Below are 24,931 nucleotides of genomic sequence, written 5' to 3' on the forward strand. Positions count from 1 at the left end.
GTTTGTTTTTTTTGCAGTTTTTGGCCAGGGCTAGGCTTGAACCTCTGGCATATGGGGCCAGTGAGGTGCCCTATTCCTTTGAGCCACAGGTGTTGCCCCCTAAAGGTAACCTTTATCCATTGTTAAATCTCAGACTTCCTATTGGTGGTCTTCTCAAGTGGTTCCCTTAACTGGTTCCCTTTTTTCCTTCAAACATATGTTACTTCCCGGCATTTTGACACTCAGGTAATTCCATTAGTTCTTCAGCAATATTTTATATGAAGAACAGAGGAAATTGTCAGAAACTAGTCTTTGAGGCTTGCCTTGATCCTCCTCTTGATCTTGTTCTAAGTCACGGGAAATCCCTCTGGGGCACCCTCTAGGAAACCTGGCATCATCTTAAACTTTGGTACTTTCTTAGAAGCAGCAATTCTACTTTTAGAGTAGGAATAATTCGGAGCGTGTGTTTGTACATCTATGCCTAGACGTATGTAATGGGGAAAGATCTTAGATTGTGTGTACTAATAAAATTCCAATACTCCCTTCATAGTTGAAAAATACTATGGATTACACTCCCCCTTCCTTAACTAGTCATTTCTATCTTTTATTTAGGTTACTACAGGGAGTCCGTTGCATTAAACATAAGTCCTAATTTTTAAACATATAAAATGAAGCAGACATTTAGGTAGCTACCATTAGTATCTGAAAACTATTAAGTACTTCTTCCAAATTAACAAAAAAGACACGTCAGTAGAAAATTGGCAAAGGACATGAACAAGTAGTTTGCAAAGGACACCAAAATGCCTATCATACATTTTAAAAGAGGTTCAATTCCATCAGTAATTATGAGACATAATTATAAAATCTATTTATGCTTAGTATATGAAAAAAATGAACACTACTATGTTGTTATTGTGAACTTTAGTATAATCAATTTAATGAAAAATTGGATTGTGTTGACCTCAAAAAGGATATATTGAACTCCTGACCCCCAGTACCTCAGAATGTGGTCTTATTTGGAAATAGGGTCAGTGCAGATGTAATCGATTAAGACGAGGTCAGTCTCCAGTAGGATAGGCCTATGACCCAAGAAGAAGGTGGTGATGTGATGACCAGAGATGCAGGGAGAATGCCTTCTGTAATTGGTGGCCAAGACGGAGTCAGGCTATCATGAGCACAAAGTGTCTGGGGCCACCAGAAGCAGAAAGGAGCTAGAAAGGATTCTCTTCTGGAGGCTTTGTGGGAATGAAGGCCCTGCCAACACCTTGATTTAGGACTCTGGGCTTCCCAAACTATGAGACAACGCATTTCTGTTGCCATGAGCCACCCAGTGAGAGGTATTTTGTTACCTTAGGAAAGCTGAAAATGTGCACACTGATGACCCACAATTCTACTTCTACTCACCCTAAAAAATTCTCCCATATTAACACCAAGAGCATATTAGGTTCAACTTTTTCAAGTATTCTAGGCATTCAATGTTAATGTGTTTATATAGAAAGATGGGAGAGGGCAGGAGCAGGCCAGGGTGATTGTTGGCCCCTTGTCCTGGCTTCAACCAGAGTTATTTGTTTATATTTCTGCCTAAGATTTCCTTTAAGAAAGAGTTCCATGACTAAAAATAGCTTGAAAACAACTGGAATAAGAAGACATTCTTTTCTATAATGATGATATTTCCTTTTAGGAAACCTTTGATCTAATTTAAAGCTTTTTCTGTTTCTAACTCCTTTATTGTGTTAGTATTCTACCTACATATCATATACATAATATGAAAGCTTTTAGTATGTGAAACCTTTTCCTCTCTGGGATTTGTCTTCTTATATAGGTCAAATTTTATTTTTGACACATGCTAGCAATACTGATTTATCTATTCCATAAATCATGATTTCACTCATCACATTTTTTGTTAATGTCACTATAGTTATAACCAATTTTGGATGACATGAGATATGGATTAATATTTATTTATTTAATGGATATTAACATCCAATTATTCCAGCAGGATTTATTGAAAAAATGATCTTTTTCACTTAATTGTCTATGTACCTTTGTCAAAAATCAGTTTGCCATATATAAATGAGTCTGTTTCTGGGCTCCTTATTCTGTTCCATTGATCTATTTGTCAATTTCCAAAACAAAAACACACTCTTTCGATTGTGTTAGCTTTATGGTAATTCTTGAAATTAGGTAGCACACTACCTTTGCTCCTTTTCAAATTTGTTTTGGTTATTCTAAGTCTTTTGCACCTTCGTATGATTCAAAAAGTAATCCAAAATAAATTATAAACGAATGTACAACCTTGAAGTATAAAATTCTAAAATAAAAATCAGAAGAAATGTTTTTTGATCTTGGCTTGAGGCAAAGATTTTTTTAGATATGCTATCAGAAACATGATTCACAAAACAAAATGTTAGTAAATTAGATTTTTATCAAAATTAAAAACTTCTCTTCTTTAAAAGATGCCATAAAGACAATGAAAAGTCACAGATGAAGAAAAAATATTTGCAATCATATCTGATAAAAACTTGAATTCGTATCATATAAAAACTCTCAAATCTCAATTAAAAAGTCCAATATAAATGGGTAAGTGATTTAAAAAGACACTTTGCCAAAGAACATATATGGATAGCAAATAACTACATGACAAGATGTTTGACATTACCAAATGTCAAATTAAGAATACATGTTCTTGTTAATATTTGTATTACCAGAATCTAGAAAATATCTGGTGCATAATAAATGAATGAATAAAAGAATAAAGCAATAAATACTTACGCCTCTACTTCCATTAAGAAAAAAACTTTCTCTTTTGTGGAACTACATATCCACCCCTCCTAATCTACACATTTTCACAGAAGCAGCCCATGTGTAATGTGGCTCCCCCCCTGACAACAGTTAATTGGCCCAGGGTCTGGTTACTGTCCTGGCTGGGCCACTGAAGCTGCACTTTCAAATTTTACATTGCATCTCAAGAGAGAGTTGTTCAAATCTTTTCTCAGTGTGGTTGAGGCTATAAAACGTAAACCTTAAGGATTCTCAGTAACCTTATTTTTTGCAGAATTGAGGGGGGAAATGCCTATATAGAAAAAAAGAATGAAGCATAACAGGAGAAAAGTAGAGCAGGGAGCCAGGTTAAATTGAGGGGGGTAGTGGTAGTTGAGGGAGGCAGTTTGTCAAGTGAAATTAGAGAGTGGTGAGTGGTGTTTAATACATGTATTGCCTCATTTTCACTCGTTTACCTTGTGTTTGGTGGGATCTGAAGACGTTTGGGTTACTTGAGCATAGTCTCAATGTAAGTAGAGATTTTTGTTCTTAGACATGGAATTAGTTATAGATTCTTAAGTCCCATAATCAATTACTTTTGTTAATGAAAACAAATGCCACAGTTCATGTATGTTTAACACTCTCAGTTTTCACTGAGGTCTACTAGTTCATACACAAGTACTGAAAGATAACGCACAGCACTGGAGTGTTAGAAGAATAACAGGTTTAACAAACCATTGTCAACATCTCATAATCAAGTACATGAAAATTCTTCTTGTAATATGTTGCAGTTATCTACAGAAGGCAGATAGTTGGCTCAAGGTAACAAAACAATACATACAGCCTTTCCAACTCAACTATAGACTATAAGCATGTTAGAAGAAGAACATTAATAAAGCCAATGTAGAGTTGACAAGAGATTCAATGTTAGCATGATTAAGAAACCTACAACCTGTCTAGGAAAATCTTCTATGAAATTCAGAGCTCTCCGATAGGCATCTGGTCTAGCCATGAGGCTGGGATAGCACTGATGTTTTTCAGTCTTTTAGTTTTATGTATTTTGAAAGTCTCAGGCACCTGGAACAACTTGTTGATGGTTGCGTTGTCCCAGTCTCATCAACTCTTGCAGATACATTATAGATGCCTGACAGCTATTGTCCAACTAGTCAGCAATTATCCCCACTCTCTATCTCAAAGCCAGTTGAGCCTGAGCTGGGCCCAACTTCCTGTACTCAGAGTAGAGTAATGTGGCTTCTTAGTAGATCATTTACAGTGTTCATCTGATAAATCCATATATGTGTTTCCCAGAATGCTTTTACAAACACACATTCATTGAGAGATGTAGATCATATCCCCAAAAGTAGAAAATGTCATAGATTAGTTAGTTACTGTTTTATTTTCTTTAAAGCTGTGTATAGAATTCAGAATAATGGGCTAACATTATCTTCCGAAAGTTCCAAATCTCTTATTGACAATTTTTTTCTTACTTTTTCTTCAATGCCTCTGCTTCTCTGTATTTTTCTGTCTGTCTTCAACATAAAAGTCTAGTGTTAAATAAAAAAAGGCCAAATGAAAATGGAAACGCAATGCCAAAAAGAGAAGTAGAAGGCAAGTAGACTTTTATTCTGAAAAAAATCTCTTTGTAAATAAAAGAAAATACCAAGTATGTTTCATGGATTCCCATAGTAGAGTTCCACCTTTTAGAATTGACGATTAGTGTCTCAATTTAGATTATAGTTCAAGTAAACGTATTAATATATAACAAAAAACAAAATGGTATTTTCCTGCTGTCTTGTGATTTCAGCTAAGACTCAAATTCAGGATGATAGATGGTAATGTTCAGATTCTAATAAAAGCTGGTTGGTAGATACATGCACTCACAATTTATTCACAGGAGAAATACTAGTCTAGTGACTATTGTTTACCTCTGGAAATCCAAGAAGAGAACTCATTGAAAGGAATGTTTAGGAGTAAAGAAAGCTTTGTCTTTTCTCTTTCCTTAGTGGGGGAGCAGGAGGGAAGAGGTGTTCTATCTGATCTCTGCCCTCTCATGCTGGTGAACACTGGGGAAGCTCTGAAATAATCACATGTACAGATTGAAGGTGCCTAAATGTAAGCAGTGCCAGTGGGATGGGAGTGAGCTTTACATACTCATGGTCCAGGCTCTGGGCAGCCAATAGGATAGAGCTTGGTGAGAAAATTTTCTCAGAATCTGATATATTGAAAATTTGCCTGGAAATCGATGCCTGTTTTTAGCTGGAGCAGGAGTAGCTGGATGAAATAGAAGTGTGTGGAGAGAGGAGCACCCCTAGTAGTAAGCCACCTGCAGTGTGGCAAGGGCGCTTTGGGTGCTCGGGCCTTCTAGAGGGTCTTGCCTGTAGGTCTCTAGCTGGAGGTGGCCAGAGGTAAACTAAAGCTGAGGTAAGATTTGAAGAAGTCAACGTTGAGTGTATTGTCCATGTCAGGGATACTTGAAGAACACACCCTGGAGCTCCATTACAGTGAATATTAGTTTGTACAATGTTGCCATTTTCCTCTCATTGCCCATCCTCAGCCCGGATGAAAGCAGATGGAAAATGAATGTATGAAAGCAGATGGAAAATGAATGTAGAAAAGGGTGGTGAGTTCAAACCCAGCCCTGGCCAAACTGCAACAACAGCAACAAAAAAAAAATACTAAAATCAATAAACTTAATTAAAAAAAAAAGAAAAGAAAAGAAAAACGTGCCCACCTTGAATGAAATCGAATGGGATTGGACATGTTAATAGTGAATGTGGCAGAGATGGAGGGCATGTCAGTAAGCTGTAAAGAAGGGCTGCTGCCCAGCTCTGGGGGCAATGATTGGAGGGAAACCAAATCATTGCCTGTGTGTGCCCCAATCAGGGCCACATACTGTAGCTATCTAATGGTGGCCACTGAACATCACAGCAAGAACACACAGGTTTGAATAGCATGAGTTCATATTTTTTTTTTTTTTAATTTTTTTATTAAATCATAACTGTATACAATGATATGATTATGGGGCATCATATACTCACTTCATAAACCATTTGACACATTTTTATCACAGTGGTTAACATAGCCTTTCCGGCGTTATCTCAGTTACTGTGCCAAAACATTTACATTCTACATTTACCAAGTTTCGCAAATACCCCTGTAATATGCACCACAGGTGTGATCCCACCGATTCCCCTCCCTCTACCCACCCCCCCCTTTCCCACTTCCCCCTGTTGTTAAGTTGTAGCTGGGTTATAGCTTTCATGTGAGAGTCCCAAATTAGTTTCATAGTAGGGCTGTGTACATTGGGTATTTTTTCTTCCATTCTTGGGATACTTTACTAAGAAGAATATGTTCCAGCTCCATCCATGTAAACATGAAAGAGGTAAAGTCTCCATCTTTCTTTAAGGCTGCATAGTATTCCATGGTATACATATACCACAATTTATTAATCCATTCGTGGATCGATGGGCACTTCGGCTTTTTCCATGACTTAGCAATTATGAATTGGGCTGCAATAAACATTCTGGTGCAAATATCTTTGTTATGTTGTGATTTTTGGTCTTCTGGGTATATGCCCAGCAGAGGAATTACAGAATTGAATGGCAGATCTATTTTTAGATCTCTGAGTGTTCTCCATATATCTTTCCAAAAGGAATGTATTAATTTGCATTCCCACCAGCAGTGCAGAAGTGTTCCCTTTTCTCCGCATCCACGCCAACATCTCTGGTCTAGAGATTTTGTGATATAGGCTAGTCTCATTGGAGTTAGATGATATCTCAAAGTAGTTTTGATTTGCATTTCTCTGATGATTAAAGATGATGAGCATTTTTTCATATGTCTGAAGGCCGTGCGCCTGTCTTCTTCAGAGAAGTTTCTCTTCAAATCCCTCGCCCAGCCTGCGATGGGATCCCTTGTTTTTTTCTTGCTGATGCGTTTGAGTTCTCTGTGGATTCTGGTTATTAAACCTTTGTCAGAGTTATACCCTGCAAATATCTTCTATTCTGAGGGCTGTCTGCTTGCTCTGCTTACTGTGTTCTTAGCTGTGCAGAAGCTTTTTAGTTTGATCAAGTCCCAGTAGTGTATTTTTGAAGCTGCTTCAATTGCCCGGGGGGTTCTCCTCATGAAATACTCACCCAGACCAATTTCTTCAAGGGTTTTCCCTGCATTCTCCTCTAGTATTTTTATAGTTTCATGTCTTAAGTTTAAATCTTTAATCCAATGAGAGTCTATCTTAGTTAATGGTGAAAGGTGTGGGTCCAATTTCAGTCTTCTGCAGGTTGCCAGCCAGTTCACCCAGCACCATTTGTTAAATAGGGAATCTTTTCCCCACTGAATGTTTTTAATTGGCTTGTCAAAAATCAAATAGTGGTAAGTAGCTGGATTCATCTCTTGGTTCTCTATTCTATTCCAGATATCTACTTCTCTGTTTTTGTGCCAATACCATGCTGTTTTGATCACTATCGATTTGTAGTAAAGTCTGAGGTCTGGTAGTGTGATTCCTCCTGTTTTGTTTTTATTTCTGAGTAATGTCTTGGCTATTCGAGGTTTTTTCTGATTCCATATAAAACGAAGTAATGTTTTTTCAAGATCTTTAAAATATGACAGTGGAGCTTTAATAGGGAGTGCGTTGAAATTATATATTGCTTTGGGTAGTATGGACATTTTGATAATGTTGATTCTTCCCAGCCATGAGCATGGTATGTTTTTCCATTTGTTAACATTTTCAGCTATTTCTTTTCTTAGAGTTTCATAGTTCTCTTTATAGAGATCTTTCACGTCTTTTGTTAGGTAAATTCCCAAATATTTCATCTTCTTTGGCACTACTGTGAATGGGATAGAGTCCTTAACTGCTTTTTCAGTTTGACTGTTGTTGGTGTATATAAAGGCTACCGATTTATGAATGTTGATTTTGTAACCTGAGACGCTGCTGTATTCCTTGATCACTTCTAGGAGTTTTGTAGTAGAGTCCCTAGTGTTTTCCAGATACACAATCATATCATCTGCGAAGAGCGAGAGTTTGATCTCTTCTGACCCTATATGGATACCCTTGATCGCCTTTTCTTCCCTAATTGCGGTGGCTAAAACTTCCATTACAATGTTGAAAAGCAATGGAGACAATGGGCAGCCTTGTCTGGTTCCTGATCTGAGTGGAAATGATTCCAATTTAACTCCATTCAATATGATATTGGCTGTGGGTTTGCTGTAGATAGCCTCTATCAGTTTAAGAAAAGTCCCTTCTAGACCAATTTTCTTGAGTGTTCTGATCATGAAGGGATGCTGGATATTATCAAAAGCTTTTTCTGCATCAATTGAGAGAATCATATGGTCTTTGTTTTTTAATTTGTTTATGTGCTGAATTACATTTATAGATTTACGTATATTGAACCAGCCTTGAGACCCTGGGATAAAACCAACTTGGTCATGATGTATAATTTGTTTGATGTGTTGCTGGATTCTGTTTGTTAGGATCTTGTTGAATATTTTTGCATCTATATTCATTAGTGATATTGGTCTATAATTTTCTTTTCTTGTTGGGTCTTTTCCTGGTTTGGGGATCAGGGTGATATTTGCTTCATAGAACGTGTTGGGTAGTCTTCCTTCTTTTTCTACATTTTGGAACAGGTTGAGTAATATAGGTACTAATTCCTCTTTAAAGGTTTGGTAGAATTCTGACGTGAAACCATCTGGTCCCGGGCTTTTCTTTTTAGGGAGGTTTTGTATAGTTGATGCTATTTCTGAACTTGATATGGGTCTGTTCAACATTTCCACTTGATTCTGGTTAAGTCTTGGAAGGTGGCGTGCTTCCAAGTATCGGTCTATTTCCTTCAGATTTTCATATTTCTGAGAATAAAGTTTCTTGTAATATTCATTAAGGATTTTTTGGATTTCTGATGAGTCTGTGGTTATTTTGTCTTTGTTGTTTCTGATTGATGATATTAGAGATTTTACTCTTTTTTTCCTGATTAGGTTGGCCAGAGGTTTATCTATTTTATTGACCTTTTCAAAAAACCAGCTTTTTGATTTATTGATCTGTTGTATTATTCTTTTGTTTTCAATTTCATTTAATTCTGCTCTAATTTTGGTTATTTCTTTTCTTCTACTGGGTTTGGGGTTGGAATGTTTTTCCTTTTCCAGTTGCGTGAGATGTCCCATTAAGTTGTTAACTTCCTCTCTTTCCGTTCTCTTGAGGAAGGCTTGCAGTGCTATAAATTTCCCTCTTAGAACTGCCTTTGCAGTGTCCCAGAGGTTCTGATAGCTTGTGTCTTCATTGTCATTTTGTTCCAAAAAATTGGTGATTTCTTTCTTAATCTCATCTCTGACCCAGCTATCATTCAGCATAAGGTTATTTAACTTCCATGTTTTTGTATGGGTATGCAGATTCCTGTTGTTACTCAATTCAAGTTTTATTCCATGATGGTCCGAGAAGATGCATGGAATAATTTCTATTCCTTTAAATTTACTGAGGTTAGACTTGTGACCTAAAATGTGATCAATTTTGGAGTAAGTTCCGTGGGCTGATGAGAAGTATGTGTATTCAGTTTTGTTGGGATGAAATGTTCTGTAGATGTCTGCTAAATCTAAATATTGGATGGTTAGGTTTAAATCTAAGATTTCTTTGCTCAGCTTCTTTCTGGAGGATCGATCCAACACTGCCAAGGGAGTGTTGAAATCTCCAACGATTATGGAGCTGGAGGAAATCAAGTTACTCATGTCTGTTAGAGTTTCTCTTATAAATTGAGGTGCATTCTGGTTGGGTGCATAGATATTAATAATTGAGATCTCGTCATATTGAGTATTACCCTTAACAAATATGAAGTGACCATTCTTGTCCTTCCTTACTTTTGATGGTTTAAAGCCTACTGTATCTGCAAATAAAATTGCAACACCTGCTTTTTTCTGATTACCATTTGCCTGAAATATGGATGACCATCCTTTCACCCTGAGTCTGTATTTGTCTTTTAAGTTGAGATGTGACTCTTGTATGCAACAAATATCTGGCTTAAGTTTTTGTATCCAGTCAGCTAACCTATGCCTCTTTAGAGGACAGTTTAAGCCATTCACATTGATGGAGAGTAAGGATAAGTCTGGTGGAATTTTGGGTATCGAGTTTTTCAAAGGTCCAGTGGACATTTTTAATCCTTTCGCCAGTGTGGAAGTTGGAGTTTGATCCGAAGTTTCTGATTGAGTTTACTTTTGTGGTATAGGATTGGGTTGGTCATTGTGGAGGATAGGTCTGAGAACATCCTGAAGAGCTGGTTTACTTATGGCAAATTTTTTCAACATATGAATGTCATTGAAGTATTGAATTTCTCCATCATAGATGAAACTCAGTTTAGCTGGATACAAGATCCTGGGTTGAAAGTTTTTTTGCTTTAGGAGATTAAAAGTTGATGACCAGCCTCTTCTTGCTTGAAAAGTTTCAGCAGAGAGATCTGCAGTTATTCTAATATTCTTACCTTTGTACGTTATAGTTTTCTTTCGCTGGGCTGCTTTGAGAATCTTCTCTTTCATGTTAACTTTAGTGAAGCTAATTATGATATGTCTGGGAGATGGCTTATTGGGGTTGAATCGTGCTGGGGTTCTGAAGCTGTCTGCTATCTGAATTTCAGATTCTCTAGGCATGTCTGGAAAATTTTCTTTCATAATTTCATGTAGAAGGGCCTCTGTGCCCTTGGCTGCCACGTCATCAGTCTCCGAAATTCCTATAACTCTTATGTTATTTTTTTTCGAATTATCTGAGAGCTCTCTGAGTGAGTGATCCGTTTTTGCTCTCCATTTCTCTTCCTCTTTGAGAGATTGGGAGCGTTCGAAGACTTTATCTTCAATGTCAGAAATCCTTTCTTCTGCTTGCTCCATTCTGTTACTGAGGGATTCTACTGTATTTTTCATATCTTTGAGGGCTGTAAGTTCTTGTTTCAGTGTGTCTAAGTCTTTGGTGGTTTTGTCTTTAAATTCGTTAAATTCTTGAGACAGTTTTTGAATTTCTCCTCGAATTCCTAATTCCATTTTATTGATCTTGTCTGCAAACCAAATTCTGAATTAGACTTCTGACATCTCAGCCAGTTGTTTATGAATGGGATCTTCAATCACATCTGCCGTATCTTTTCTTGGGGGGGTTGATCTATTCTGGTTATTCATGTTACCAGAGTTTTTCCGCTGATTCCGCCCCATGGTTTACTCCCTTTGGTTTTTCCCCTGGGGTTTTATCGAGGGCCCGTACAGTGTTGTGGCCTGAGAAACTGGGGCCCTGTCTGGTGTGGTGGAGCAAAGTGGTTCTGTCTTGTTTTCAGCTGGTTTCTGTTCGATCCTATTGCAACTTCTACTCTGGCTTGAAGTCTCAGCTGTGTGGAAAAATCAGCAATTAAGTCACCCCGCCTGCCCACCTCTGGCCCCAGTTGGAAAAGGAGAATCAAACCTTCCTACAATCGCACACCCAGGGCACCACCTGAAAAGTCCTCAGTCTATTAGCCCAGTTCAAAAGGTCCGAATCAACTGTCTCAATCGGCACTTGTCTCGGGTGGAAGGGTTCAAGAGGTCTCTGGGAACTGGATCACAGGGGCCTGGTGACTCCTCTGAGACAGCTCACCCCAATGCAGCGTGGAGTCAGGAGGAGCCACCCTGCAAACAGAGCAGTCTGGGAAGGTTGACGTCTCCTTCCCCACTTTGCCCCTCCGTCGGACCCAGTCACTGGTATCTCTGCAGATGGCTAACCCAGTTGCCTGCAGTGAACAGACACTCCAGGGGTTTGCACCTGCCTGAATCGCGAGGAAGTCTGCCAGGCCCCCGCAGACTGCCGCTATCTAGCAGGAGGAGATGGGGCCTGACATCTTTGAGTGTTTGATGCAGGTGATGGGAAGGAGGTGTTCACTCAGGCTTAGCCCCGTCCCTGATGGATGCTGCTAACAGAACAGAACAGAACAGACAACTTTGTGAGGTTCTGTCTCTGTTCCTGTCGTCGCCTACAGGAGACGGGCTGTTTTGAGTTCAAACGTCTTTGCTGCTGGAGAATTGCGTCTGAACACCTCTCTGGGTCGGCCCCGCCCTGGAGGCTTCCGGGTTTGTGAGCCGTGTCACCGGTGGCCTCCTCTGGTTGCCCAGGGAGACAGGGGGTGTGGCCTCAGAATATCCAGAAGTGAGCGTTCTGCCGTTAAAGAAAAAACGGCTGTTGATCTACCTCCAGGGAACTGCTGCTCTGGTGTGGGCACTCAGGCGACCCTTTTCTCCTCTGTCCCGCGCCCCAGAGTCAGCATTGAGCGGCCGCAGTTTGTGCTGGGTCCACACCCCTTAAGAGATCCCCCAAGAGTTCTGATTCTTGGGCCCCCAGACCCGGATTGGGAGTGGGGCGGGGGGAAGCTAGAGTTTCATTCAGTTTCACGCAATACTACGGTCCGGGGAGGGCTCCTGCACTGCACCGCAGGGAAGTGCCGCCAAGGCTTGATTTCCCCTCAGCAGAGTGCCCTCTCCTCGCTCACGTGTCCCAGAGTCAGCGCTGACCTGACGCAGCTCAGGCACTGTGCACTCCCCTCGAGAAATCACCCAAGGAGCCGAACTCCTGGGGGATAGGCCCTCAGACCCCGAGTGAGAGTAGGGGCTCTCAGCTCTCAGCGGGGAGGCCAGAGTCTGATTCAGTCTTGGGCCCCGTATGCCCGGGGAGGGTTGCTGCACTGCACCGCAGGGAAGTGCCGCCAAGGCTTGATTTCCCCTCAGCAGAGTGCCCTCTCCTCGCTCACATATCCCAGAGTCAGCGCTGACCTGACGCAGCTCAGGCACTGTGCACTCCCCTGGAGAAATCACCCAAGGAGCCGAACTCCTGGGGGATAGGCCCTCAGACCCCGAGTGAGAGTAGGGGTTCTCAGCTCTCAGCGGGGAGGCCAGAGTCTGATTCAGTCTTGGGCCCCGTATGCCCGGGGAGGGTCGGTGCACTGCACCGCAGGGAAGTGCCGCGAGGCGTGACTCCCCCTCAGCCCGGTGCCCTCTCCTCACTCGCGCGCCTCAGAGTCAATGCTGACCAGTCGCAACTCGGGGACTGTCCACTCCCCTTGAGAAATCACCCAAGGATCCGAAGTCCTGGGGGACAGGCCTCCAGACCTCAGTGGGCGGGAGGGGAGCGCCGGGGATTCAGGGTTGCCGGCAAAGGATTCCCAAAGTTTTATTCAGCCCTATGTCCGGCAGGAGAACGCCACGGCACCCCAGTAGGGGAGGTAGGTCCAGTTTTTAGAAGGTCTCTCCCGTGGAGTGTAGTGGGAGGGGCTTTAATTTCTGCCCGCTTGTTCAATTGTGGGGCTCCAGAGCCGGTCTCATGGGGGAGGGGGACTCCCGTCCGCTTGGTGGTGGATTTTGTACCTTTTGTTTGCGTCCTTGTGATCACAACTTGCCTCAGCGGTGTTGATGTGCATTCTTCAGCCTTCTCTCTTGGTGAGGCTCAAGTCCACCAGGATACTTACTAAATTCCTGTCCCTTAACTCTCCTTCTGGACGGGAGCCTTTGTTGAAAGCTGGCTTCAGTCCGCCATCTTGTCTCCCCTCAATCATGAGTTCATATTTTGATCTCGAAAATTTAATACTGATTAGATTACAACATTTTCTCTTTTTGAACTTATTGGAGCAGAAAGCAACCTGTTGAGTGTGCCTCTCGTGTCCCCTGGTCACCAGTTTGTACACCTAATGGGACGGAGAGAGACCTGAGGACACAAAACTCTGCCAGGCTTCACGTCCAACTCTTCTTAGAGAAACGTGAAACATCTTGGTTTCGCATTTCTGCCAGTCTGGTTGATGTGGTTTCTCTGTTTCCAGTTCGCTGCTTATCCCTATGACTAATCCTTTATCGAGTTTTGTGTATGAGTCTTAGGGTGTGCCCTAAAGATACTGTTGCTTCTGCTCCCTAAACCAGTGCCTGAGTAATTTATTTCCACAGCTTCACACAGCAAGCCTCATCACAAATTGAAAAATTAGATAATCTCAGGGTCTGAGGTTAAGGAAAGTTGAAGTTCTGTGGCAAGGACTGAAAGAGCCACAACTGCAGAAAGCAGACTGTTGATTTATTACTGCTTCAGACTTCCTTTTCAAGACAGAAAAAACTATCCAGCTGCACTATTTATTTAGTCATCTTTCTTGACCTCTGGAATGTAAGCTCCTTACGGGTCCTATCCCTTCACCTAGAAGGCAGGTATTCATAAGCTTTTTGGAATGAATGGATGAAGAAAATCTCTTGGTTGTATTCACAGATATCATTTATTGAATACCTGTTAGGCACCCAGGCACTCTGCTAGCAACTTTACGTGTAGGGTCTAACTTAATTCCCGTACTCAGTCTTGAGCAGGAATTACATTATAGTCCTGTTGTAGCTGAGAAAAATAGGCTTGGCAAAAATAAGTAATTTTACCTCAGATTACCCACAAGGAAGGGGAGGAGCTAGATGAACTCAGCTTTTCCCACAGGTCCCACTACCATTGTATTTCTAACAATGACTTGTTTATTTGTTTTCATATAAAAACAAAATTGCAAAAGTTTAGCAGTTGTAAGGAATTACAAATGAAAAACTCATGCCACAGCAGAGATGTTGGGCCTATATACTACATGCTAGATAGATTCTTAACAATAATAATAAAAGAAGATAATGTCAATATTCTCACCACAGTTTAGTTTCCTGATTTAATAAAATTATATGTCTCAGTGACAATGTGCTCAGGATGAATCAAGTTTTCTGACTCATGTTAATATAGTAAAAGATTATACATTTATTTTTCTAATTTGGTTCTTAAAGATCATAGATATGTTAACCTGATACACGTTTGCAAATTTTGTCCAAGTCACTGAAAAGTTAATAATCCATTGATGGATACATGTCAACAGACTGATCGCCAGATGACAGTAAATGTAGGCATTTCCTTCTGTAAAAGAAGAAAAAAAAAGGTTAGTAAATTCCTCACAAGGACCTTATACCTTCATAAAGAAGACGTACTGACTCAGACTTTAAGAAATTTAAAACACTTGGAAGATAAAGATGATATTTAAACATGTGAAACAAATAAAGCACAATATTCTCCTGTGTGGTTGCTCTGAAGGAGAGTGTTCCTTATCTTGGCTTTGGATATAAAAACAATGTATATTCCCGTTCTGTAGAAATGCCAGATTTCTTCAGTGTAAAACATAGATTGTGTCTAGCAAAGTGGAGCCTTTATAAAAACCAAGGAGTTATTTTAAGAAATGAAATATTACTTCATGTAAGTACTGATTAGGAAAATCCAAGGTACATTATTTTATTTCAGAATCATTCCCTGTGCTATTTTCAAAGGGATATTTGAAAAAATAAATTGCAGAAGTAACCCCTCTTTTTATTAAGTAAATAATGAAAAATGCACCTGGGAGATTTTGCACAAAAGTTCCTAGTAAATTGAAACAATTATGTGTCCAGCTTTTGAGACAGATGAAATAAATAAATTATTCTTTTCATTTGATAAAATTTTGGATAAAAATATCCTACATAGTATCTTTAATTCATATCACTCTTTTGAATTTCTTTAAAAGTCTTTAGATACAGTGTTTGCAATAGTTTGGTGATAAATAAAATGTGTATTTCTGTAGCGTGAAAAATAAATGGTTTATTGGGAAAAAGAAAAAAGCTAAGATACTCTCTCTGGTGAAGGAATTTAGATTATTTTCTTTGATGAAGACTTTGCTAATAATCTCCTCCACCTGCTGTTCTTTAGTGGTTTCTAAGCTTTCATTCTAAACTTAAAATTGCATTCAGACTACGTAAGTATGCGAGAATGTCATATTTTGTTCAAAAGTTTTCCATTTAAGCCAAAACTTTCTGTGTGTAGAAACCCTCGAATGTGGAGCTTACATAGGAATGAGGGTAGCCCTTTCTTTCTGTCCAGTCAGGGCTTTGATAACAATGAAAATCATTTTTAGATAAAATTAAATGAGGTAAATTTTAAAACATTTCTAAACACTCTGATACATGCTTATTTACTTTGGTTAAATTATATTGTCAAATACTGGCCTGGATTAGCTTTCAGCTCTTTTATGAAGCAAAATTTATATAGTAACAAATCACTAGTAATGAATTTGGTAGTATTGAGGATGATAGTGTCAAAGCACTATGGATTGGTCACCACAAATTCTGACCCTATGAAATGGGACAATCTTAGGAGACTATTATTCTTTTCTTTTCTATCTAGTCACCTTCCTTTAGTCCTCAGTTTCCATGCCATTTTCTGCTCAAATATCACTGCTTTCCGCTGACTCCGTGATGGACTCCAAACCTTCCACTTGGCGCAGAGATCTCCAGAATCTGGCTCCAACATACCTGTTATCTTAAAGTCAAGTCCTATGTCAGATTGTACTTTTCAACATTGGCTGCAAACAAGTTCTCACATCCCATGTTTTGTTTTTACAATATGATCTTGATATTCCTTCCATATCTCCCTTTCCCTGAAAACTGAGCAGACTTCTGAGACTAATTCAGCCATTTGAATATGGCACAAGTGGTGGAATGTGACCCCTGAGGTTGGAACATAAACATGTGACGTGCTTGCTCTCTGTCTTGGAGTGCTCAACACACCATGTGAGGAAGACCCAGGAGACCACGTGGAAACACTATGTTTAGGTGCGCCAGCTGATGGTCAGCATCGTTCACCAAATTTATGAGAAACAACCTCCAGATGATTCAGCCTCCAGCTGTCAAATTGCCTCTAGCTTTCCCATCTTCCCAGCTGGGGTACCAGGGTCTCTAATGTGACCTGTCCAAAGCATCAGCATCAGGCAGCATCATAACATGGTTCTTTGGTGTTACTGGGTTTTGAGATGATTTCTCACATGGCAAAATAACTGAAATAGTCCTTTTGATGCAAGTAGCAGAACCACATTTTAGATGAGCTCAACCCAACAGGAAGAAACTCTTGTGAGGATACAAGCTCATCTCATCATAAGGGAATGCAAACAGACACTGAGAAGTCATCAGGAATAAAGGAAAGCATTCATTCCATTTGTCTGTGGGCAAACCTATCTATCTCTGATTGCTATAAATCTGATTTAGGTTTTGTCTCTTGGCAGGTCAGTTTTCTCTACCTTTCAGTGTATATAGTAATCTATATCTCATCAATTTGGGCTGTAAGCAGAGACCGAGATCAATATTTACCAGCACAGTCTTGTATTTCTGGGAGAGAAATACTCTGTCAAGGTCCCCCTAGCTGATTTTGGCCACTAGGTTGAATATCCTATGAACATACTGGAGTCCATCTCTATGAATGAGATAGTTAACAAAGGAATGGTCTACATGCTCTGAGAAGTAGAGCCAGACCCAATGCTTATAGAGCTAATATTTTATTTAGGAGATGCAAACACAGGGCGAAAGGGTTGCAGAGAAAACGATATGAAGCTAATGAAGTGTGATGTGATATTCCTGCTGTCTGGTTACCACTTCACAGTAAATGGATGTTATTTTAGGCTGGTAAATTTTGTGGTCATTTTTTGTAATAGCAATGGAAAACTAATAGAGTGCATAAAGTTTTAATCCCCAAAGAAGGGTCAGATACTCTGAGAGCAGTTTCCTAGCTATCTAATCTCATACCCCACCAGCTTCCCACCTCAGACGTTTGCTATAATGTAATCTCTTTGCACTTTGCTCACCAGCTCCAAATGGCCTACATGTGTGCTGCCTTCCTACCTGACGCCTGCTATGCCGTTTGGTTGAACACGATTTCTAAAATCTGTATGGACTTTATAAAATGTAGTTGCTGAAGGAAAAGACTGAAGAGGAGGAAAATACTGCTAAAAAGAGACCAAGTCAAATCAGGGTTTGAATATGAAAATGATCCAGGAAGTCAGCTCTGTTCCATAAATTTTCAGTTTTTTGATTATAGTTTCTCAGGTAGCATTAAACTCTGTGCCACCAATGCCCATTCTAGTTCATCTCCATTTTAATTTTGTATTTTGGGGCTTTTCTTATTTCCTCTCTCCTATCTTTCCTTTCTCTAGATGACTCATGGAAATGTATTCAGTATTTTGAGCTGACATGTCAACTGAATAATGGAAAATTTTGACTAACAGAATTACCAGGTTATCAGATTTCTCCCTTTATAGATCTTTTCTTAACACATGTTTAAAGAAATGTATGATTAAATTATAAGATTAACAGTTTTATTGACACCAGTCATAACTGGGAGCAAAAGAGAACTTCTGAATTCTTTCAAATTATACTGCCCTGGGGATAATCCACTGCATTTTGTTCAAGTCCCTGAGGTCAATCACCTGCCACAAAATCAAGCCAAGATACCAGTACCCAAGGTCTTCTGTTAATCTCAGCTGTTAGCACCATTATTCTAGTCTAGATGCTGAGAAATACTGTCACCTTTCTGAAGAAAGGAGTTTTGTACCTTTGGCACATATTAAATACTTAAATGATTCTTCTAAATGGTGCTCCTACATTTCTGAATATTGCTGAACATCAAACTTTAACTTATCTTTCTGGAGTTACACAAGTCATTTTTAATTAGATACTCATCATTGTAAATACTCAGTTCATGTTCTTTGACAAGGTTTGACTCTACACATGGGTCACTATGAACATTTTGAGACAGCCTGTGTTATGGCCCATTATTTCATTTCCAAGAAACACAGTTGACAGTGTCCTTTCTAATTCATTTGTGCACGTTTCCATTTGCTCAGCTTATTGGTGTTTCTGGAAGTTCTGCCTTTTTTTTCATCTGTAAAGATTTGATGTTTTTTAATTTTTGTGAATCTCAAAACTTTCGTAATGACCCACATATTTCTTCAAACATTTATTCTAATCCAAGGGAAGCTAGTAAATGTCAGGCATGATTCTATGAATGATGTCAAAGTTAAGGTGTCTGTGCTTTAGGGAGCAATTTTATTTTCCTCCATTTTTGTATTGGTTTGGCACTCTATCTGGAGGATGCAGAGCAAATATGATGAAAGCTATTCAAGAAAATTCCAACCAGAAATATCAGCTTGTCAGCAGAGGTAAAAAGTGACTCTTGTGCACTCTGATAAGAAACATTTCTTGCACTTGTCAGATAAAACATTCTGTTATACTTCAGGCTGTTGAAAATAATTTTATGCACCGGGGCACAGTCACCTGAAGCAATTCTGTTGTTTAGCAACAGCCTTAGGAGTGATGAAACAGTTCAAAAGTGGAAAATTGGTGTTATCATGTATTAAATAGTTGTTATTATTACCCACACTGAACAAGAGTGATTTAGTAGAGAACTAGAGCAATATGGATTAACCTACTTTAACTTTTTAATGACTATTCCTTACACCCCAAAGATCAAAGAATATCTGTCATTGAAAACATTTCAAACATTCCTTAAAAAGCACATTTCTTTTTAAAAAAGTGATCTGTTCCATATTTATTCCACAAGATTTTCAAACGTGTTCTATTTTATCAATGCATTTGCTCAATCATCTAGGGAAGAGGCTGGAATTCAAGAACTTTAAATGCTTTCATGCAGCAAAGGAGAAAATGCTCAAATCACTTAGGCATTGAGATAACAAGTTCTTGTGATTCTTCTGAATTATTTCCTTGAGTATTAACCTTGAGAAAGGGGGTGGAATTGAAGACATAGAGGGGGCCAGAGGGACATGCTGGGAACCTGCCTGGCAAAGGTTATTAGAGACCCTGGGAGTAGACTGGCGCGGGATGGAAAAGAGAGACAGAAAACAGAGGGATCAGGAGGGCTTTTCTCAATAGGAACAGCAATCTCCGTTTTATTGCACAGCTTTATATACAGTAGCTTGAAAGCATGATCTTGTCATAATTGCATAACTTGATTAAAAACAGCCGAGGGACAAAATAGCATCCTCAGCAGTCTATGCTGACCAAAGGGGCATGGCTCCAATCTAATCTGGTTCAGAAACCAGCCATAACAGGAAAACTGCCGAGGCCAGGTTTGCACTGGATCCTTGACTCAAGTACATTTCCTCAAACTGGGCGGCTTTGCCTCCCAGGAGGTCAGCTCCCAACAGGGACAGACAAAAACTGTTACTCTATATCTCTTACTTCAAACATTTTACGTTTTACCCATGGGAAACTAGTCATTACCACTCTGAGACTTTTTTCTAGATGTAGGTCAGTTGAACTTAGTGACAGGAATACAAAATGGATAATTGATTGCAGCAAGTTTAGCATTAAATGGAAGCAGGAAGAAAGTCATTGAGCTGCTGCCTTTCTCCAACACTTTTGTCTGTGTTTCTACTGCTTACAGAATCTACGCATATATCCCCAGAAATGTAAGGTTGAGAAGAGAGATGGAGACTCAGGTGCCTGCCATCCCAGCTATTGTCTCTAGTTTTCTCACAGAATATTTATTAGAACCCATTAACTGAATGATGCTATAAAAAGTTGGGGTTGGGATAGTATAAACCATTAATTAAGTGGCTGAAAGGCAATACCTAAGGTTATTTTGAATTTCAGCAGATCATCAAATGTGTATTTTTTTTCCCTGAACACTAAGTAATGGGTAAGATGATTAGTGAGAAACGGACACATACCTTTATAAATTATGTTGTTTAACTTTTTTAAGTCACCCACTGGTTTAAATCAGTCTTCCTCCTGGAGTTCACTAATACTCATGCTAATAGTTTTAATCATTAGTCAGACTTGGTCTTGAGCTATTACATTGAAACCCAGTAGAAATATGGTAGGATTAATTAGGCTGCCACTAGGAGAAGTGTTAGCCTAAGTTTAGGACTTCTCTTCAGATGTGGGGCTGTGATGAGACTTTTTTTCTCCTCATCTCCTGAATTCAATGCAAAGATCAGAAAATACAGTGCTTCTTCAGAAAGGATATGGCAGGGACTCTTTTCTTCTTTCCTTCATGTATTCAGTGTTTCAAGACTATCCCCTTGAATCACAATGCTTTGAGCATATCTCAGAGGGTACAGGAAGTGGAAAATACCCAGGAACATTGTAAGCAACAATAGAAATCTTGCAGGAAGTTATCTAGACTTGGAATATGCAAGCCCTGTGAGGACCTTGGGTGAAGACTGAACAGAGAGAAAACATCTGGGAACTAGCACTTGAGATTGCCTGACAAGAGCCTATGGTTATAAATAGTCCACCAATATTTTCTCTCTCTCTCTTTCTTGCTTTCTCTTTCTCTCTCTCTCTTTCCCTCCCTCTCACCTTTCCTTCCTTCCTTCCTTCCTTCCTTCCTTCCTTCCTTCCTTCCTTCCTTCCTTCCTTCCTTCCTTCCTTCCTTCCTTCCTTCCTTCCTTCTTCTTTTGTTTGGAGACAGTATCTTGTTCTGTCACCTAGGTTAGAGTGCAGCGCTGTCACCATAATTCACAGCAACCTCAAACTCCTGGGCTCACGTGATACTCCTTCCTAAGCCTCCTGAGTAGCTGTGACTACAGGTGTGCACAACATGCCAGGCTATGTACAGACAAGGTCTTGCTATGTTATTCAAGCTGGCAAATAATTTCTAATGTAGAAATAAGTTGTGCATGTTATTTTCTATTAATATTGTATTTTCTTTTGAGAAGTAGTATAGCATAGTGGTTAAAAACACAAACTCTAGATACCTAGATCTGGATTCTTCTCTGCCACTAATGAGCTCTGAGTATTTGAAAACATTTTTTAATGTCTATGTGTCCCTGGATAATAGTAATACTATAGCACAGAGTTGTGAGGACTAAATGAGTTTTACGTGTAAAACATTAAGACTAGTGCTGGCTGGCAGTGAAGCACTAAGGAAGTACTTTTATTATATGCTTCTTTTTAAGTTTATATTTCAAGGTAGGAGTGTGTCTTACTTTAATCAATAGATAGCTTTCTGGGTTGTAAGAGTAAAAAGTCAACTCATGGATAATATTCTAGAAACTCCTCTGTGAAACCACAGAGAAAACTCACGGAAGGGTGCTCTCATGCTAATATGGGCTGTTTCAAACCCATACATTTGTTGTGCCTCATTCCTGATAGTGCCACTAGTTATGTAGAGCAACATTATCTTGATAAATCTCAGCATACATTTAATACTTGAAGGTTAAAAATATGTCTTTCTGCATTTAGTTTCCAGTTACTGTACTTTCTTTTGCTCAAGAAGCTGACTTGATGGCCGGGTGTGCTTGAGCTCAGGAGTTTGAGATTAGCCTGAGCAAGAATGAGACCCCATTTCTACTAAAAACAGAAAAATTAGCCAGGCATTGTGTCAGGTACCTGTAACCCCAGCCACTCAGAAGGCTGAGGCAAGAGGATCACTTGAGTCTAAGAGTTTGAGGTTGCTGTGAGTAATGACACCAGGGTACTCTATCAAGAGCAACAAGGTATTCTTAGTAAAGCATCACAAAAATGGAAAAGCATGAATCCTATGTATTCAACTTTGATATAAGGACAATTAATGACAATTAAGGTCCCGGTGGGGGTGGGGGAAGGGGAGAGCAGAGAGCGAAAGAAGGAGGGAGGGGTAGGGAAAGGAAGAGCAGAGAGAGGGAAGGAGGGAGGGGGGTGGGGCCTTGGTGTGTGCCACACCTTTTGGGGGCAAGACACGATTGCAAGAGGGACTTTACCTAACAAATGCAATCAGTGTAACCTGGCTTATTGTACCTTCAATGAATCCCCAACAATAAAAAACAAAAAACCAAAACAAACAAAAATAAAAAAAGAGCATCAAAGTGAGACCCTGTCTCAAAAAAAAAAAAAAAAGAAGAAGAAGAAGAATCTGACCTGAAAGTTTCTAATGAGTTTTAGATATTTGTTTTGATTACAAAATTATTAAATCTCATCATGAAAATTAGAACATATAAATAAGTAAAAGAAGAAACTTATTCAGAATGAAATAAAATGATGCCCACTGTTAATGTTTGTTCTTTTAAATATTCTTTCTCTAAATTTTCATATTCCCCTGTAAACACAGCACATTTTTCTCCTAAATTATACTTTCTTACATACACTGTTTCCTAACCTGACTGTTTCACTTTGCAACTTATCATGAACTATTCACATTTTAAATTACAGATTTATACAATCTCTTAAAATGCCTTTGTAATATTCCCTTTTATGGCAATGGCATAATTTTTCCCCAAAATTCTAAAATTAAAACTTTATCCATATGCTTTTTATTTCAGAATATTAGGGGGTATGCATTTTATTTCCAAACTTTGTTCTACAGGTTTTCCACCATAAGGAAAATCAATACAAGAAGACATTTTGTGATTAAACAGACAGTATGTGGTTTTAACAATCACAAAAAATATCTTGAGTGGCCTGACTAAAACATCATACCTCAATGTATTTTTGGTGATTATCAACATTGAAATATAATACCTATTTAATCATACCAACATAAATACACCCTGCTATTTACTATTTTGTCAATATGATGTAAAAAGTATGTTTTACATGAATTCATAATAATTTTTTAAATCTTTGTGAACATTCCATTTTATTTAGTTCATTAGAAATTTGCTCTTAATACTTTGATTTAGATATTGGCTCAGCAAAGAAATTCATTTTGATAGAATTTACTTTATATGCTCATTAATCTTAGTGCTGAAAGGGGTCTCTTAAATGATTTCAGAGTTTTACTTTCTATTGAAGTCGATCAGAAAAAAAGATATTTAAAAAAACCCAGCAAAATATAGACGGTTGGGAGGTGTTCTAAAGGAGAACTGGAAATGGACTCTGGTATGTGGTAAAGCATTTACAAGCACAAATCTGTATATCACAGCAACTGATATTTGTAAGCCATTGAGTAGCATGGGGGAAAAGTTCACAGTAAAGGACTACCTACAGTAAATTCTGAAACCTAAGCATTTGTTGGCAATCATGTGCAGCTAGATATCCCTGATAAATGTGTTCTACTGTAAGCAACTCCAGTGGGAACTTGGGCAGCAGATGTGTAGGTGGTCTTATAAGTAAGAAGCTGAAGCATCCCCCTCGCTAGAGAAGCGTGACAAGAACACTCAGAACTCTTTCTCTACACTTTCTATCTCAACCCTACTGCATGTGGCAAGGATAAGAGGCTCAGCGCCTGTAGCACAGTGATTATGGCACCAGCCACATACACCTAGGCTGGTGGGTTCGAACCCGGCTGGGCCAGCTAAACAATAATGACAACTGCAATAAAAAATAGCTGGGCGTTGTGGTGGGCACCTGTAGTCCCAGCTACTTGGGAGGCTGAGGCAAGAGAATCACTTAAGCCCAAGAGTTCAAGATTACTGTGAGCTGTGACGCTACAGCACTCTACTGAGGGTGACTAGTGAGACTCTGTCTCAAACAAACAAACAAAAAACAAACAAACAAAAAAAAGGGTAAGAGCTTATCTTATATATCTGCTTGATATACATTTTCATAAATGAAAATAAAATCAAAAAGCTGTTCTTTTGGGTCAAATAGTCATTAGGGTCAGTAGTCATTCCATTTGCAGGATTTCATAGGAATCAAAATCATAGTCTTTGAAAAAAAGCATTGCAAAATTCTCAAGGAAACACAGAAACACACACACATACATACCCTGAATCAGGCTGGGTAGAATTTATCTTGACCCAGAATAATACAAAAGAACAAAGCTAAGGAAGTTTACTTCTAAACTTTGCTTATTATTTTTTTTTCTGAGAAACTAACCTCTCTTGTTTTTCTGCTAACCTTTGCTTCATTTCTATAATTTTTTCTCAGCCATTGCATATCCTGTAGTGACAATTTCCTTTATTAATCCTTCTGGGAAAAAAGTGGTATAAGCTAAGTCAAATCTGCTTCCTTGAGTTAACAGACATCTTGGTTTTGGGATGCACCTGGTCCGTCTCTGGTGATGACAGATTATGACCAAGAAATTTCAGGGGCAGCTGTATAGTCAACAATTTCTACTCAGGTACAAATGCAGCACATTTTGCTTGAGTGTTGCGGTGGTTCTTGACCTTGGTTGAACACAGGTAAATATTGAAGCTTTTCATTTTTCTCTTTTTATAGAGAAATATTTTACAGAACAAAAAATTCCATTTGCGAGTTTTGAAAAATGTATACAGTTGTGTAATGGCCACAATCAAGATATGGAATTTTCATCACTTTGAGATTTTCTTCTCTACTTTTTCAGTCAACATCTCTTCTCCATCCCCAACTACTAGAAATCACTGCTTTATTGTTTTAACATTTCTAGAATGTTATATAATGAATCACACACTGCATGTCTTTGTGTTAGGCTTTTTAACTTTAACAAAGTATGCACGGCATC

This window comes from Nycticebus coucang, chromosome 2 (assembly GCF_027406575.1).
Source record: "Nycticebus coucang isolate mNycCou1 chromosome 2, mNycCou1.pri, whole genome shotgun sequence".
In the NCBI taxonomy this organism is placed as follows: Eukaryota; Metazoa; Chordata; class Mammalia; order Primates; family Lorisidae; genus Nycticebus; species Nycticebus coucang.